General features: G+C 45.5%; 1 protein-coding gene across 3 annotated transcripts in view; it reads right to left on the minus strand.

Annotated features, from left to right (window-relative positions):
• WASF2 (WASP family member 2) overlaps positions 1-17,115 on the minus strand; it is a 96,539-nt gene that overhangs the window by 45,213 nt on the left and 34,211 nt on the right. Inside the window, exons 1-2 of one of the 3 annotated variants that reach the window (XM_062190733.1) lie at positions 9,842-9,942; positions 3,592-3,700 (exon numbers count right to left, since the gene is read on the minus strand). The exons of 1 other annotated variant lie outside the window; for it this stretch is intronic. The gene's annotated coding sequence lies outside the window, so the exon portion shown is untranslated. Of the gene's footprint in view, positions 1-3,591; positions 3,701-9,841; positions 9,943-17,115 lie in introns of those variants that run through there. One more of the 3 variants, XM_062190735.1, reaches the window with a different exon arrangement.

Consider the following 17,115-nt stretch of genomic DNA (forward strand, 5'->3'; position numbering starts at 1 on the left):
TGCAGGTATACACATCTCTGAGTCTGGAACTGGAAAACAAAATGTCTTTACAGCAAACAGAAATAGCAGTACCAATAGCAGTTATCTGGAGCCTAGGGTAAGATTCTTAAAACTTCTTTGCATTCTATCGTGCCTGCTCAATAAATATTTACTAAATTCCTAAACTGTGCCAAATATTTATTCACATTACTTGAAAATCTCTAATCCTCACAACAATTGTTCAAGGAAAGTAATAATAGTCTGATTTTACAGATGAGAAAACTAAAACTGACACTAGTTCTCTGTAACTGGACCAAAGTCACACAGACAGCTTTCAGAAACAGTCCATTTGGGCCCAAGGCCATGCTAGCTCCATGACAACTCTTCACAAAACACTCAGACCTTCAAGAAGGTAGACAAATGTGCCCACATTTCTCACACAGGTACCACCAAAACCCAGACTAGCTTTCTGCCCCTCAAAATAAGCCTGCATGCTAACACAAGAAAGTCTTCCTGACACACCTACCCTACAGCTGGAATGGTGTTAATGAGGTAACACGCTGTGTTTTCCCTCTCTATACCCAACTTTAGCCAGATGCTCCGGGGCTTCACATCTCTCACTTTAAACAACATAAACACTGGCTCATTTAAAGTGCCAGCCTCAGATAGCATGTTCAGATGCTGCTGCTTTTCAAACAAACTCCTGTATTCAAACAGCTAGGCATTTGGGGTTCCGTCACTTCTGACAGGTTACTTTTATCTACAGGGTCCCTGAGAATCACTTTAAGCTTCATTTTCTATTCACTGTTGAGCTCATCAAATCTTGTCATCAGGGACTTTTTTAAGCACCTAATCTTTCATCTTCTTTCACAATGAACCAAAATGCATTCCTCTGGGTAATTCCTAAACTGTATATGTATATTTTAGAGTAATATTCTCTGACCCTTTTTCTAAAAAGCACAGTTGTTTTTCCTATTTAGCTCAAGTCAAGATAATTATATCAGAAGTGAGTTTTCCCCCATCTCTTTCTGCATATAGGGAATACTGAAAAGATAAGTCTTTTTTAATTATTAAATGTAAATAGCTCATTAAATATAATCCAATTATTTTAATTGTAAAAAGTAATTACAATATGTATATGTATTCTTGCCTAGTAGATTTAATATCTTAAATTAATCTTTTTAGCATTAATATTTTAAATTAACCTTTGACATTAGGAAAATGTAAGAAACTGATGTCTCTTTTAAAAAAAATAAGTCAAGCTGTGTACTTCATGGATCTTTGTTGTGATTTCACCCACATTTTTACTGGGAACAGCCCCACTCCCACAGAGGGGGTATGGTTAAATACCACCTGCTCAAACTGAACTAGTGTTTCTTGTCTGCTATAAATCATGTTAAAGATTGTTTAAAAATTCTTTATCTAATGGAGCCCTGCGCTGTGGCGCAGCAGGTTAACGCCCTAGCCTGAAGCACAGGCAGCCCATATGGGCGCCGGTTCTAGTCCCAGCTGCTCCTCTTCCAATCCAGCTCTCTGCTGTGGCCTGGGAAAGCAGTAGAATTGGGCCCCTGCACCCTCGTGGGAGACCTGGAAGAAGCTCCTGGCTTCGAATTGGCACAGCTCTGGCCATTGCGGCCAGCTGGGGAGTAAACCATCGGACAGAAGACCTCTCTCTCTCTCTGCCTCTCCTCTCTCTGTGTAACTCTTTCAAATAAATAAATAAATCTTTTAAAAAAATTCTTTATCTAAGCCTGTCTTTAAATTTTTTAATTTATGTATTTGAGAGACAGAAAGGAGAAACGAAGAGAGTTTCCATCTACTGGTTCAACTCCCTCAGTGCCTGTAGCTGTCCAAGCCAGGAGCCAAAACCAAGAGTCAGAAATTGAATCCAGGTCTCCCAAGTGGGTGCCAAGAATTCAATTACTTGAAAGCCATCACCACTGCCTCCCAGAGTCCATTTTAGCAGGAAGCTGGAGTTAGGAGCAAAGCTGGGTCTTGAACTCAGGAACACATATTTGGGGTATGGGCCTAAATTCTAATGCCTCTGTGGAACAAAAAGCCAAGAGTTGAAGTATGCAGCATTCCAATCATCACAAAATTTTCACTTGGGAAGATAATTTCAAGATAAAATTAGAAGAATGTTCTTATCATAGAATGCTAAACTTTTCACTACCCTAATTCTGTTAGTACCAATCTTAGATTCCTGAGACCACCCTCAAGCATTTTTCTTGCTCTCTGGTCTCTTACTCCTCAAGTTTGCTGTTATACATTTTCCCTCAGCAGCCATCTAATTCTTTGGTTTTCATTCATTCTTGGTGACCAAAAATAAACTGCATAGCTAAATCTCTATGAACTGCTTTGAAAATGGGCTTTGCCATCATCTGTGCACTGAAGAACACCAAGAACACCTACTAGAATGGAAGGAGAAGGCTTACAAAGATGAGAAATTAAAAAGATTCAGCTCTGGGGACAGCACTGTGGCACAGCAGGTAAAGCCACCACCACCTACAGTGCTGGCATCCCATATGGGTGCCGGTTCGAGTCCTGGCTGTTCCACTTCCAATCCAGCTCTGCTGGGAAAGCAGTAGAAGATGGCCCAAGTCTTTGGGCCCCTGCACTCACGTGGGAAACCCAGAAGAAGCTCCTGGCTCCTGGCTTCAGTTCAGCCCAGCTCTGGCCATTGCACCCATCTGGGAAGTGACCCAGTGGATGGAAGATTTTTCTCTCTGTCTCTGCCTTTCAAAATTAAAAAAAAAAAAAAAAAAAAAAAAAAAAAAAAGTGAGCTTTGTTTTTCTACCTCTACCAAAATCTATCAATGAATGCTATTTTAAGATATGACTATATATTTAAAAATATTACATTTACATTAACATGGAATTTTCCAAAGTACAGAAACAGCACTGTGGGCTTAGAGGGTAAAGCTGCTGCCTGCAGAGCTGGCATCCCGTGTGGGCACTGGTTCAAGAATCGGCTGCTCCACTTCCAATCCAGTTCTCTGCTACGGCCTGAGAAAGCAGGAGAAGATGGCCCAAGGACTGTATCCACATGGGAGACCCAGAAGAAGCTCCTGGCTCCTGGCTTCAGATCAGCCCAGCTCTGGCCATTACAACCATTTGGGGAGTGAACCAGTGGATGGACGACCTCTCTCTTTCTGCTTCCACCTCTCTGTAACTCTGCCATTCAAATAATAAACAAATAAATCTTTAAAAAAATAGCAAGAACTGAATGAACATGCACAAGAGGTCTTCAACAACTTCATGGAAAATGCATATTATACAAAAACCACGCATGTATTTAAAAGAATTTTTGTACTAAAATAAATTTATCTTAATTTTCACAAACTTTCTAAGGTATCTCTCGCATACTGTAAATGTAACAACTAATGTCATGCTTGTTCAGAAACTTCCTTCCAAAGTAGAAAAGTCCTATTGAAAGCCCTAAGAAAGAGGCAGGCATTTGGTGCAGCAACTGAACATCACTTGGGACAGCTGCATCCCACATTGGAATGCCTAGGTTAGAGTCCCAGCTCACTTCTGAATACAGCTTCCTGCTAATGCATACTCTGAAAGATACCAAATGATGATGCAAGTACTTGGGTACCTGCCACCTACCTGGGAGATGAGGAGTTGAGTTCCAGGCTCCTTGCTTTGCCTTGGCTCTGGCTTTTGCAGGCATTTGGGATAGTGAATCAACATATGGACGATGTCTCTCATTCTGCTTCTGTCTCCCCATTTCAAATAAGCAAAAAGTAAAGCACTAAGAAGCATCATATGCTTTTAGCAACTCTCAAGGATTTCACTGAAATATAATTTCCTGTTCATATCTTGTATTAATAAGTCAAAGGTGCAGCTCTGCCTCATTGATACCATTTCACAAGTAAATTAATGAAACAGATGAGGCTGACTATGACTAACTCCTTTGATTTTTCAACTACAGTCAGCCAAGGCTGACTGTAGCTGTCATCCAACCTTTTTTATTTATTTATTTAATTTGAAAGGCACAGCTAATGGAGAAAGAGAGGGAGAGATAGAGAGAGAGAGAGAGAGAGAGAGAGATATCGATCTTCCAACTACTGGCTCACTCCCCAAATGGCTGCAATGGCCAGGGTTGTGCCAGGCCAAAGCTAGGAACATGGAGCTTCTTCCAGGTCTCCCACATGACTGCAGGGACCCAAGCACTTGGGCCAACTTCCACTGCCTTCTCAGGCACATTAGCAGAGAGTTGAATTGGAGTGGAGCAGCCAGGTCTCAAACCGGCACACACATGGGATGCCAGCATCAAAGGCAGAAGCTCTATCAGTTTTGCCACAATGTTGGCCCCCACAACCTAACTTTAGAACGCCATTTTAAATTTTCATTTATTTATTTCATTTCACTTATTTATTTAATTTAAAAGATCTAGTTTATCTGAAAGGCAGAGTAACAGGGAGAGATGGTGAAAGAGAGATCTTCCATCTGCTGGCTCACTCCCTGAATGGCCACAATGGCCAGGGCTGAGCCAGGCCAAATCCAGGAGCCCAGAACTCCATCCGGGTTTCCCACATGAGTGGTAAGGGCTCAAGTACTCAGGCCATCTTTTGCTGCTTTTCCAGGCATGTTAGCAGTGACTGGATTGGGAATAGAGCATCCAGGACTCAAACGGGTACTCTGATATGAGATGTCAGAATCACAGGTGGTGGCTTAACCTGCTATGCCACAATACCAGCCCCATTACTCATTTTATCGAAAAGGCATAGAGATGGACAGAGAGAGAGAATCTTCCATCCCCTGGTTCACACCCCAAACACCCACAACAGCCAGGGCTGGGACAGGCTAAAGCCAGGAGTTCAGAACTCAATCTGGGTCTCCCACATGGGTGGCAGGAATCCAAACACTTTACCCATAATTTACTGTTTTCCAGGATATATATCAACACCAAGCTGGATGCAGATGCAAAGCCAGGTACTTTAATATGGGATGCAGGTGTCCCAAGTGGCCTCTTTGCTGCTATACTAAACACCTGTCTCTGAAAAGTCATGTTTATGGTCAGAAAGGATAGTGATATATGCCATTGTAGGTTCCCTCACCCCAAACACTGGGAGATAGCAGATGATGACGTGAGACCCTGTTACCCATGTGGGAGACCTAGGTTGAATTCCAAATTCCTGTTGGGCTGGCCCAGCCCCAGCTAGTGGAGGTGTTTGACAAATCAATCAGCAGATGGAAGCTCTCTCAGTCTCTCTCTCTCTCTCTCTCTCTCTCTAGCTTTCAAATAAAGTGAAAATAAAGTTACCAAAGGCTCCTGGCAGAAATGCAGCCTGAGAGCGGATGATGATCACAGTGCTCCAGGACAGCACCAATAAAAGACAAGAAGGAATTTCACAGGTAAAACTAAGCCCCTTTTAAAATTTAAATGATTCAAGTTTCATCTTAATAACACTGGTATTTTTGTACAAAATATATCTTATTAGGCTAGCCCTTAAAGTTAAAAAGGTGTCTTTAAATGCCTGCTGACCTAAAATTGCCATGTTCCATGCTTTAAAGGGATTGATTTCCTGGAGAAGGACAATAAGATGCCAAATTCTGTTCAATGGCGATCAGAAGATTATTTGGTGAAAGTATTCTGCACCTGCGAAGTAAACGATGAGGCCTGACTCTCACGCCCTAGAGTGAGGATGGTATTTATGTGCGCTCTCCCTATGGCCTCTTGGCAGCAAATCTAAGAAAGTCCTTTCTTGAGGCTGAGGGGCGGACCCAGGACCTTCAGCTACCCATTCAAGCAGGGTTACGGTTCCCCTCCTCCATAATTAAGTTCCCTTTCCCACTTTCCATGCATGCATGAATTGCGGTGACACTGACATGGGGGCCTGACATTACCCTTTCAAGGTCATTTAACTCCTCTGCTCCAAGCTGCCTTAAAAGCAATGTATCATCCATTCCACAATGCCTGAGTGTGGGTTTGACTACATGTTACTTAAAGCAGAATCACCTAAATACAAAGAAAGGACTCCAAATTTGGGTATCATAAAAAAAAAATCAAAGAAATAAAACTCACTTGTTTAAGAGACAATAGTAAGAAACATTAAACACCTAACACTGATGAGTGAAAATGCTCCTCCATCTTTCATTGAGGAAAGTAGCAAAGGTCACTCGTAACATGGCCCCTTTATATAGCCTAGGCCTTGTTTCCTCTCACATTCTTTTGCTTGTTTTTTGAAAGGCAATTGGAGAGAGATCTCCCATTTGTTGGTTAACTCCCCAAATGGCTGCAACAGCCAGTGAATGGTCACCACAAAACACACCAGACGCTGGAGTTAAGAGAGGTTTACTGTTGGGTGAAGGAAACCCAACGGGCTGCCCCTACCATGCACTGGGAGAACAGGTCTTATATAGTTTTGCAGAGGTAAGGAAGCAGGAGCAGCAAATCCTATTAGGGTGGGGGTGGAGCTGATGCTTGTGATTGGGCCATTTGGTCACCTGACTTCTAGTAAACCAGATTGGGCTTAGGATCAAAGCTCATTGTACAAGATGAGATGGTGCTAGAGTCTAAGATAGCACCTGGGGCTTAAGATGGCACCACAGCCGGCGCCATGGCTCAATAGGCTGATCCTCCACCTTGCGGTGCCGGCACACCGGGTTCGAGTCCCGGTCGGGGCACTGGATTCTGTCCCGGTTGCCCTTCTTCCAGGCCAGCTCTCTGCTATGGCCCGGGAGTGCAGTGGAGGATGGCCCAAGTGCTTGGGCCCTGCACCCGCATGGGAGACCAGGAGAAGCACCTGGCTCCTGGCTTCGGTTCAGCACGATGCGCCGGCCGCAGCACGCCAGCCGCGGCGGCCATTGGAGAGTGAACCAATGGCAAAAGGAAGACCTTTCTCTCTCTCTCACTGTCCACTCTGCCTGTCCAAAAAAAAAAAAAAGATGGCACCACAGATAAGATGGCACCATTTTACTAACAGCCAGGGCTGGCAGAGACCAAAATCATGAGTCTGGAACTTAATCCTGGTCTCCCACATGGGTGGCATGTGGGTCATCTTCTGGTGCTTTCCCAGGCGCATTAGCAGAGAGCTGGATCAGAAGTGGAGCGGTGGGAACTTAATAGGATGAAGGTGTTGCAAGCAGCAGCTTATCTCACTGCCCACAACACCGGCCCCTCCTGTCATACTCTCAGACATAGACACCCTCTCTACAGTTCCTACAGACCTCCCACAGCTCCCCATTGCACCCCATTCTCTCTTAACTTTATACTTTCTTTTTTATGTTTAAATTTATGTATTTGAAAGGCAGTTACAGAGAGCAGAGAGGTAGACAGAGAGAGATCTTCCACCTACTGGTTCACCCCCTAAATGGCCACAACGGCAAGAGCTGGACTGATCCGAAGCCAGGAGCTTCTTCCCAGCCTCCCAAGTCATGAGTGCAGGGTCCCAAGCACTTGGGCCATCTTTGCTGATTTCCTAGGTGCATTAGCAGGAATCGGAAGTAGAGCAGCCAGGACTTGAACATTCCAAATAGGATTCCAGGTAGCTTTACCTGCTATGCCAGAGTTAGCACAGGCCCCTAACTCCATACTTTGAATCATCAAGTCTGACCACCCACTACAGTCCTCACCAGCTTCTAAGGTCTTCCAAGCCCAAGCTCATGTGAAACATCCCTTGAAAGGCGTTGCCCCAAGGCCCTTCTCCCACATGCCATATTGGTTCTCTAGGACTCCATAACACCTTGTCCACGCCTACACCATCACAGTGGATTAAAATGAATGCTTTGCTTACTCCCCCAGAGTTCTTTGAAGCTGGTGGTATCAGTCATCTCCAATTCTAGTGCCTACTATCATGCTAAGGACCCAGAAAATGCTCAATAAATAAACAACTGAATGAAGCCACAGTTAGAGGCTCTAGTGCTTCAGCTCTCACTAAGGAAAGGATGGGGAGGGGTGTGTGCCTGAACCACTAGTCTAACAGCACTCCTTCCTGATGGGAGTAAACAGAATCTTGATAGACAAAGGTCAATCTGTTCTAGCATTAAGACTCCTGGCAGTTTACCAGGCCATGAAACAGAATTCACACATATTCCTCAAGCCTAGAGAAATGATCAGGGTTCCAATCTGGGACAAAGCAGAGTAAAGAGCTAAAAATGAGAAACAAGCCACCCTGACCAATGTTAGCTGTTTGCCACCTCCATTTTATTCATCTGCCTCAAAGCTTTAACACCCTAATGTAAACAGAAAATGATAGCCAAGGGAGATAAATTTCCAAAAAGGCTAAGGAAGGTCAGAATGGGGTAAGTCATGAAAATTAGCACATGTCCAAAGCTTGAAAGAAATCCAGACTGTCTTAAACTCTCCAGGCACTTGCCCTAAAATATTAATAAGCCTTTGAGCCCTTCCTTTCCCTCCCAGATCAGCTTCTTGCTTCCCTCCCTTTAAAACTCTTCCTCTACCCATTTACCCAGTGTTTACTGACAAGGAACTCTCTTCTCCACCATGCCCCCTTTTCTGTCCCTCCCTTCCTTCTTCACTTCTTTTCTCTATAAATATGGGTAGCGCTGGTGAAAATCTAGCACACACATGATAACTATAAAATACATATGGGGTTTGGGGCCGGCACTGTGGCATGGTGGGTAAAGCCGCCGCCTGCAATGCCAGCATCCCATATGGGCACCAGTTCGAGCCCAGGCTGCTCCACTTCTGATCAAGCTCTCTACAATGGCCTGGGAAAGCAGTGGAAGATGGCCCAAGTCCTTGGGCCCCTCACCCACATGGGAGACCCGGAGGAAGCTCCTGGCTTCGGATTGGCGCAGCTCTGGCCACTGCGGCCAGTTGGGGAGTGAACCAGCAGATGGAAGACTTCTCTCTCTCTCTCTCTCTCTCTCTGCCTCTCCTTCTCTGTGTAACTCTGACTTTCAAATAAATAAGTAAATCTTAATATTTATATATGGAATTCATTCAAGTGGTATCTCATTATTTGTTTACTCATTCATTCAATGAATGTATGTAGCAAGCACTGTGCTACACACTGAGGATATGCTTCCTCTGCCCTCATGGAGCTTAAAGGAGACAGCGATATTCTGGGTCAGTGTGACTACGAATGCGAAGTTCACAGTGTTATGGAGGCATTCATCTCAGGTCGGGAAAAGTGGCAGGGAGGGGTCGGGGTCAGTTAAGAAAGGGTGTCTTTAAGAAGGCAAAGGTGCAGGGAACAATGTGTGTGCATAAGCAAACTGTTTCAAGAACCACAAATGGCTTGGTGTGGCTGAAGTGCAGGAAGTCATGAGTGATGAGGCTAATAAGGCAGACAGAAGCTGAGGCACAGAGAGCCTTGTGTGCTGCGCTAGAGCACTTAGAGTGTGCTGAAGGCTATAGGGAGCTGTTGAAGATTGAGGCCAGAGAGTGACATGATCAGATTTGCATTTAGAAAGCTCTTTCTGGCAGCAGTGTGGAGAACGAACGACATGAAGGGGTGAAAGACTGAGGCAGTAGTCCAAGTGGGAGCATTTATAATTGATAGGAAAATCTACAAAAAAGGGACAGTTGCAACCTAAGAGGACAGCAAGCCCTCCACAGTGGATTTGAGACCAGGTTCAATCACTGGTAACCTTTCTCACTCATTAAACTACTTAATCGCTACTTTAGATCTATGTATGAAAGCAAAACTAGGAACAGCACTAGACTAGATCAAGTATCATCAACATTTTCTTTTCTTAATGTTTTAAAGTTAAGTATAGGAGCCAGAGTTGTGGTGCAGCAGGTTAAGCCACCACCTGCAATGCTGGCATCCTATATTGGAGTGCTGGTTCAAGTTCTAGGTGCTTTGCTTCCAATCCAGCTCCTAGCTAATGCACCTGGGAAGGCAGCAAAGCTGGCCCTCATACTCGGGCCCTTGATACTCACGTGGCACCTGGATGGAGTTTCTGGCTCCTGGCTTTGGCCTGGCCCAGCACAGGCCAATGAGGGCATTTGAGAGTGAACCAGCTTGCTCGCTCACTCTCTCTCTCTCTCCACCAGCCCGCTTCTCTGTGACTCTGTCTTGCAAATAAACAACTCTTAAAAAAAAAAAAAAAAAAAAAAACACGGGCTGAGATTGAGATTGAGAAAAATCAGAGAGGGAATTATCAGGTAAAACATGTGTTACATAAGGCCTTTCACTCTGACACCAGCACATTTCCCTAGGCATCTTTCTGGTAACACCTTCCCAGTGCTCCCTGATCAGCAAAGACCTGCGCTCAAATGCCTGTGACATTTCCCATTCCCTAGATTGCCCACCTTTTCTGTTTTTTTCCTGTTCTTGAAACTTTATTAATCCTTCCATGTTTAATTTAAATGAAATTGCTCCCCAGAATGAACCAAGTTCTCTGCTACTCCAACAGATCACCATGATTTCTGTATTAGAGCATTCATCCCGTATTAAACTGTAACAGGTATAGACTGTGAGCTCTCTGAGGGAAGATGATATAGCTTTTATATTCTGAGGTGCCAAGCAGAATTCCTGTCACCCATTGAACCTTCATTACATGCAGGAGAAGCGGATAGAAAGACGAATACTATCTGTTGCAGGGGGGGATTCTCTAAACAATGAAAAAGTTCTTTCTGATTCTTGCTATTAAAAAAAAAAAAAGTGAAAAGTCAAGGACAGGGACTGGCATTGTGGTGCAGCAAGTTTAAGCCATCACCTACAATCCCAGCATCCCCATATCAGAGAGCTACTTTGAGTCCTGGCTGCTCTGCTTCCTATCGCGCTCCCTGCTGATGTGCCTGGGAAAGCAGCAAGAATTAGCAGGGTGCTGGATTGGAAGCAGAGCAGCCAGGACTCAAACTGGAACTCCAATGCGGGATGACAGTGTTGAGGGCAGTGGCTTTACCCAATGTGCCACAACACCAGCTCCTCTTGCTGGTATTTTTCAAACTTGGAGGAAGCAAAGTTTGAAAAAAAGCATTTCCCAAGTGATGTGAAAAAAAGCAAATGAATTAGCAAAATTGAGAGAAGAAAATATGGAAATGTATCAGGTGACAGTCTAAGTTCTGTTGGCAGGAGAAAAAAAACATCTGTATTGTGTAAACAAAATACCAGAGTAAACAAAATTCAATTATAATGGGGGCTGGCACTGTGGCTTACCGAATAAAGCTGCTGCCTGCAGTGCTGGCATCCCATATGGCCGCCAGTTCAAGTCCTGGCTGTTCCACTTCCAATCCAGCTCTCTGCTATGACCTGGGAATGCAGTGGAGGATGGCCCAAGTCCTTGGGCCCCTGCACCCGCATGGAAGATATGGAAGAAGCTCCCTGCTTGGGATCTGTACAGCTAAAGCCGATGTGGCCACCTTTGGGGAGTGAACCAGCAGAGAGAAGACCTCTTAGGGCCGGCGCTGCAAGTGGTAGCCTGTAAAACAGCAGGAAAAGCCGCCACCTGCAGTGTTGGCATCCCATATGGGCGCCGGTTCGAGTCCTGGCTGCTCCAATTCCGATCCAGCTCTCTGCTATGGCCCAAGTCTTTGGGGCCCTACACCCGCATAGGAGACCCGAAAGAAGCTCCTGGCTCCTGGCTTCGGATCAGCGCAGCTCCGGCCATTGCGACCAACTGAGCAGTGAACCATCAGATGGAAGACCACTCTCTCTGCCTCTCTTCTCTCTACGTAACTCTGACTTTCAAATAAAAAAAATAAGAAATCTTTTTAAAAAATTAACTAATTGGCCAGCGCCGCAGCTCAATAGGCTAATTGTCCGCCTGCGGCGTAGGCACACCGGGTTCTAGTCCTGGTCAGGGCGCCAGATTCTGTCCCGGTTGTCCTTCTTCCAGGCCAGCTCTCTTTTGTGGCCCGGGAGTGCAGTGGAGGATGGCCCAAGTTCTTGGGCCCTGCACCCCATGGGAGACCAGGAGAAGCACCTGGCTCCTTGCTTCGGATCAGCCTGGTGCGCCAGCCGCTGTGCACCGGCTGCAGCGGCCATTGGAGGGTGAACCAACGGCAAAGGAAGACCTTTCTCTCTGTCCCTCTCACTGTCCACTCTGCCTGTCAAAAAAAGAAATTAACTAATTCACATTATATATTATATGACCTGGGCCGGCAACATGGCTCACTTGGTTAATCCTCCACTTGCCAGCATCCCATATGGGCACCAGGTTCTAGTCCCAGTTGCTCCTCTTCCAGTCCAGCTCTCTGCTGTGGCCCGGGAGGGCAGTGGAAGATGGCCCAAGTGCTTGGGCACCTGCACTGGTGTGGGAGACCGGGAGGAAGCACCTGGCTCTTGGCTTCGGATTGGCATAACGCCGGTTGTGGTGGCCATTTGGAGAGTGAACCAACGGAAGGAAGACCTTTCTCTCTGTCTCTCTCTCATTGTCTATAACTCTACCTGTCAAATAAAAAAAGGAAAGAGCTCTCTTTCTCTAAAAAAAATTATATATATATATATATGTAATATGATCATTTATCTTTAAAGAATCAGGAGGTAGAACTGTTAACATAGCTCAGTATTTAGGATACAACCATAGACCCATAGTCAGATTTCAGCAGATACACCTCAGCCTCATCTAACACTTACATTCACTTATTTAGCACTGTGAAAAAAGCAGAAGCACTGTAATTTTTTTTTTAAAGATTTATTTATTGGGACCAGTGCTGTGGCATAGTGGTCAAAGCTGCCACCTGTAGCACCAGCATCCCATATGGGCAATGGTTTTAGTCCTGGCTGCTCCACTTTCAATCCAGCTCTCTGCTATGGCCTGGGTAAACATTAGAAGATGGCCTGAGTCCTCGCACCCCTTACCCACATGGGGAACCCAGAAGCAGCTCTGGCTTTGGATCAGCCCAGCTTTAGCCATTGCAGCCTGGGGAGTGAACCAATGGATGGAAGACCTCTCTCTCTCTCTTTTTTTTTTTTTTTTTACAGGCAGAGTGGACAGTGAGAGAGAGAGATAGAGAGAAGGGTCTTTCTTTTCCATTGGTTCACACCCCAATGGTCACTGCGGCCAGCGCACCATGCTGATCCGAAGCCAGGAGCCAGGTGCTTCTCCTAGTCTCCCATGTGGGTGCAGGGCCCAAGGACTTGGGCCATCCTCCACTGCACTCCCGGGCCACAGCAGAGCTGGACTGGAAGAGGAGCAACCGGGACAGAATCCGGTGCCCCAACCGGGACTAGAACCTGGTGTGCGGGTGCCGCAGGCGGAGGATTAGCCTATTGAGCGGCGGGGCCGACCTCTCTCTCTCTCTCTTTTTAAGATTTATTTATTTATTTGAGAGGCAGAGTTACAGAGAGACAAGGAGAGACAGGAAAGAGATCTTCCGTCCTCTGGTTCACTCCCCAAATGGCCACAAATAGCTAGGGCTGGGCCAAGCCGAGGCTAGGAACCGGAGAATCTTCTAGGTCTCCCATATGGAGCAGGAGCCCAAGCACTTGGGTCATCTTCAGCTGCTTTCCCAGGTGCATTAGCAGGGAATTGGGATAGGAAGTAGAGCAGCCATGAGTCAAACTGGCACCCATATAGGCTGCCAACACTCAAGATGGTGGCTTAACCTACTACACGTACCACAGCACTGGCCCCACAATTTTATTTTAAAGATTTATTATTAGGGGCGGCATTGTGTTGTAGAAGGTTAGGCCTCCACCTGTGATGCCGGCATCCCATACGTGAACAGGTTTGAGTCCTGGCTGTTCCATTTTCAATCCAGCTCCCTGGTAATGCACCTGGGAAAGCAACCAAATATGACTCAAGTGCTTGGGCCCCTACACTCACATGGGACACCTGGAAGAAGCTGAATTTCCCAGGGTATTAGCAGGCAGCTGGATCAGAAGCAAAGCAGCCAGGACTTGAACTGGTGCTCATATGGAATACCAGCGTTGCAGGTGGTGGCTTTACCCATTCGTAGGGAGTAAACCAGTGGATGGAAGATCTCTGTCCATTTGTCTCTCTCTCTCTTTCAAATTAAAAAAATGTTCACGGGAAAATGGAATTAGAAGGACTTGGTGTGCGTGTAACAAAAATTTCTTTTGTAAGCCAGTTTTTTTCCTAATGTACATTTTCTGAGAGAAATTTTTGAAGACCTCTCCTATAAACAGATTTCTATTTCTAAAAATTTTTATTTACTTGAAAGGCAGAGAAACAGAGACAGAAAGATCTCCCATCTATTGGTTCACTTTCCACAAGTGCCCACAATAGCCAGGCTGGGCCAGGCAAAAGCCAAACCCAATCTAGGTCTTCCATGTGCGTCAGGGATCCCAAATACTTGAGCCAACATCATCTGATGCCTCCCAGGGTGTATATCAGCAGGAGGCTGAGACTGAACTTGAACCGGGGCACTGTGATATGAAATGCCAGCCTCTCAGGCAGTGTCAACCTCTGTGCCAAAAAGCCCATCCTTATGCAAGGATTTTACTTATTTTTTGGGAAGAGGGCACCAAAATAAAGTTATTTTTTAGTTTCATTTTCCACATTTTTAAAAAAAAAATTTGAGAGGTAGAGTTACAGACAGACAGAGAGAGGGAAAGAAAGAGAGAAAGGTCTTCCTTCCACTGGTTCACTCCCCAAGTGGCCGCATTGGCTGGAGCTGGGCTGATTGGAAACCAGTAGCTAGGAGCTCTTCTGGATTTCCCATGCAGGTGCAGGGGCCCAAGCACTTGAACCATTTTCCACTGCTTTCCCAGGCAATAAGCAGAGCGCTAGATTGGACGTGGAGCAGCTGGGACACAAACCAGCACCTGCATGGGATGCCGACATTGCAGGCGGAGGCTTAGCCTACCATGCCACAGTGCCCCAACACAAATTTGTGAAGTAACCTCGTATCCTCTTCAGCTGTGTGACTTCAGCAAAGTATTTTTATTTTGCTTTTTAGTTTAAACTTTACTTTTAATTTCAAGTTTTGAAAAGAATTAAAAAAGAGTACAAAGAGCTCCCATATACCCTTCACCCTGGTTCATCAATCCCTAATATTTGCCACCTCTCTCTCTACACAAACATGCACACAATTTTATTACTAATTGTTAAATCATTTGATAACTGATTGCAGATATCATGCCCCTTTAAATACTTCACTGAGTTCTTTTCTAAAACAAACTACAGTACAATCATCACATTATGAAACTTAGCACTAATACAACATTACCTGACATAGAGTTTACCATTTCTGCCAATAATTTTCTTCATGAAAATTTTTTCTCTCAACCCAGAATCCCAATCTGGAATCTTGTGCAGGACTTCATCTTTTTGCAAATCAGCTTCCCCAGTTATAAAATGGATATTAACAATAACACTCACCTCACAGGATTATTTCAAGAAATGAAGTGCATAAATACAAGGATACTTCAACAAATTCATGGAGAGACAAGTGTTTGTGCAGCAGGTAAGAAGCCTCCTGGCCGGCGCCACGGCTCACTAGGCTAATCCTCTGCCTGCGGCGCCCGCACACCAGGTTCTAGTCCCGGTTGGGGCGCCGGATTCTGTCCCGGTTGTCCCTCTTCCAGGCCAGCTCTCTGCTGTGGCCTGGGAGTGCAGTGGAGGATGGCCCAAGTGCTTGGGCCCTGCACCCGCATGGGAGGCAGGGAGAAGCACCTGGCTCCTGGTTTAGGATCAGTGCAGTGCACCGGCCACAGCGCGCCGGAAGCAGCGGCCATTGGAGGGTGAACCAACAGAAAAGGAAGACCTTTCTCTCTCTCTCTCACTGTCCACTCTGTCAAAAAAAAAAAAAGAAGCCTCCTGAGGGCCAGTGTTGTGGAGCACCACCAGGTCAAGCCAGTGTACCTGGACCACTGCCACCTAGGTGGGAGACCCTAATAGAATTCTGGGCTCCTGGCTTCCGCCTGGCTCAGTCCCAGCCACTGTAGCCATTCTGGGGAGTGAACCAGCAGATGGAAAGTCTCTCTCCTCTCTTCCATCTCTCTGTACACTCTTGTCTTTCAAATAAATTTTTAAAATTCTTTCAAAAAGACTCCCATATCAGGAATGCCTAGGTTCAAGTCCTGGTTCTGCTCCTGACTGCAGCCTCTTGTTAAAGCATACCCAGTAGGGGCTGGTGATAGTTCAAGTACCTGGGTCTCTGCCACCCATGTGGGAGATCTGGATTAAACTCCAGGCTCCTGACTTCAGCCTGGTCTAGCCTCAGTTTGCCAGACATTTGGGGCAATGAACCAGTGGCTCAAAGATCTCTGTCAGTCTTCCTCTCAAATACATATAAATTTAAAAAATTTCAGGGCCAGCACTGTGGCACAGCAGGTTAACGCCCTGGCCTAAAGCAGCAGCATCCCACATGGGCACCTGTTTGAGAACCAGCTGCTCCCCTTCCAATCCAGCTCTCTGCTATGGCCTGGGAGAGCAGCAGAAGATGGCTCAAGTCCTTGGGCCCCTGCACCCATGTGGGAGACCTGGAAGAAACTTCCGGCTCCTGGCTTCGGTTCAGCGCAGCTCCGGCCGTTGCAGCCAATTAAGGAGTGAACCAGCGGATGGAAGACCTCTCTCTAGTTCTCTCTCTGCCTCTCCTCTCTGTAACTCTGACTTTCAAAGAAATAAATAAGTCTTTAAAAAAAATTTTAAAAATTTCAGTCATCAAAAGTGGAATTAAAAGCTAAGTTTACTTCAGTGTCAAAAAATTTTGAACTCCATGAATATCAGAGGTCTTTAAAACATGAAATGTATGTTATGGAAAAAAACTATATGTGTATTTTAAAAATTTTTGGCCCTAAAATAAACTTACCTTTTTTCCATATTTGAAGTAACCAAGTATAATAAAGAATTTAGAATAGTTGCTAGCCTTTAGTGCAGGTGTTAGCTGGTTTTAGAGAATGACAAGACTCTAGGTAGAATTGTCAGATAATAGAAATAGCTCTCTAGACACTATACTTTTTGAAGCCATTTTTATGAAAACCTCTATAAAATATATGGTGCACACTCACTGTTTCTTAAACAGAGTAGGTTCTATATAATTTAACCTTTGTTTGGTAAGGCAGGGTCCTGTAGTGCTGTCCAAAGTCCTGAAGATATGGGGGCTTTGGGCCTCTGTGGCAACTCAGCTGCAAAGATCTGGACTGATAGGGCTGGTGCTATGCCAGTGCCTGCAGTGCTGACACCCCACATAGGCGCCGGTTAGTGTCCTGGCTGTCAACTTCCAATCCAGCTCTCTGCCGTGGCCTGAGAAAGCAGTGGAAGACGGCCCAAGTGCTTGGACCCCTCAACCATGTGGGAGAC

This window comes from Lepus europaeus, chromosome 5 (genome assembly GCF_033115175.1).
Source record: "Lepus europaeus isolate LE1 chromosome 5, mLepTim1.pri, whole genome shotgun sequence".
Classification (NCBI taxonomy): Eukaryota; Metazoa; Chordata; class Mammalia; order Lagomorpha; family Leporidae; genus Lepus; species Lepus europaeus.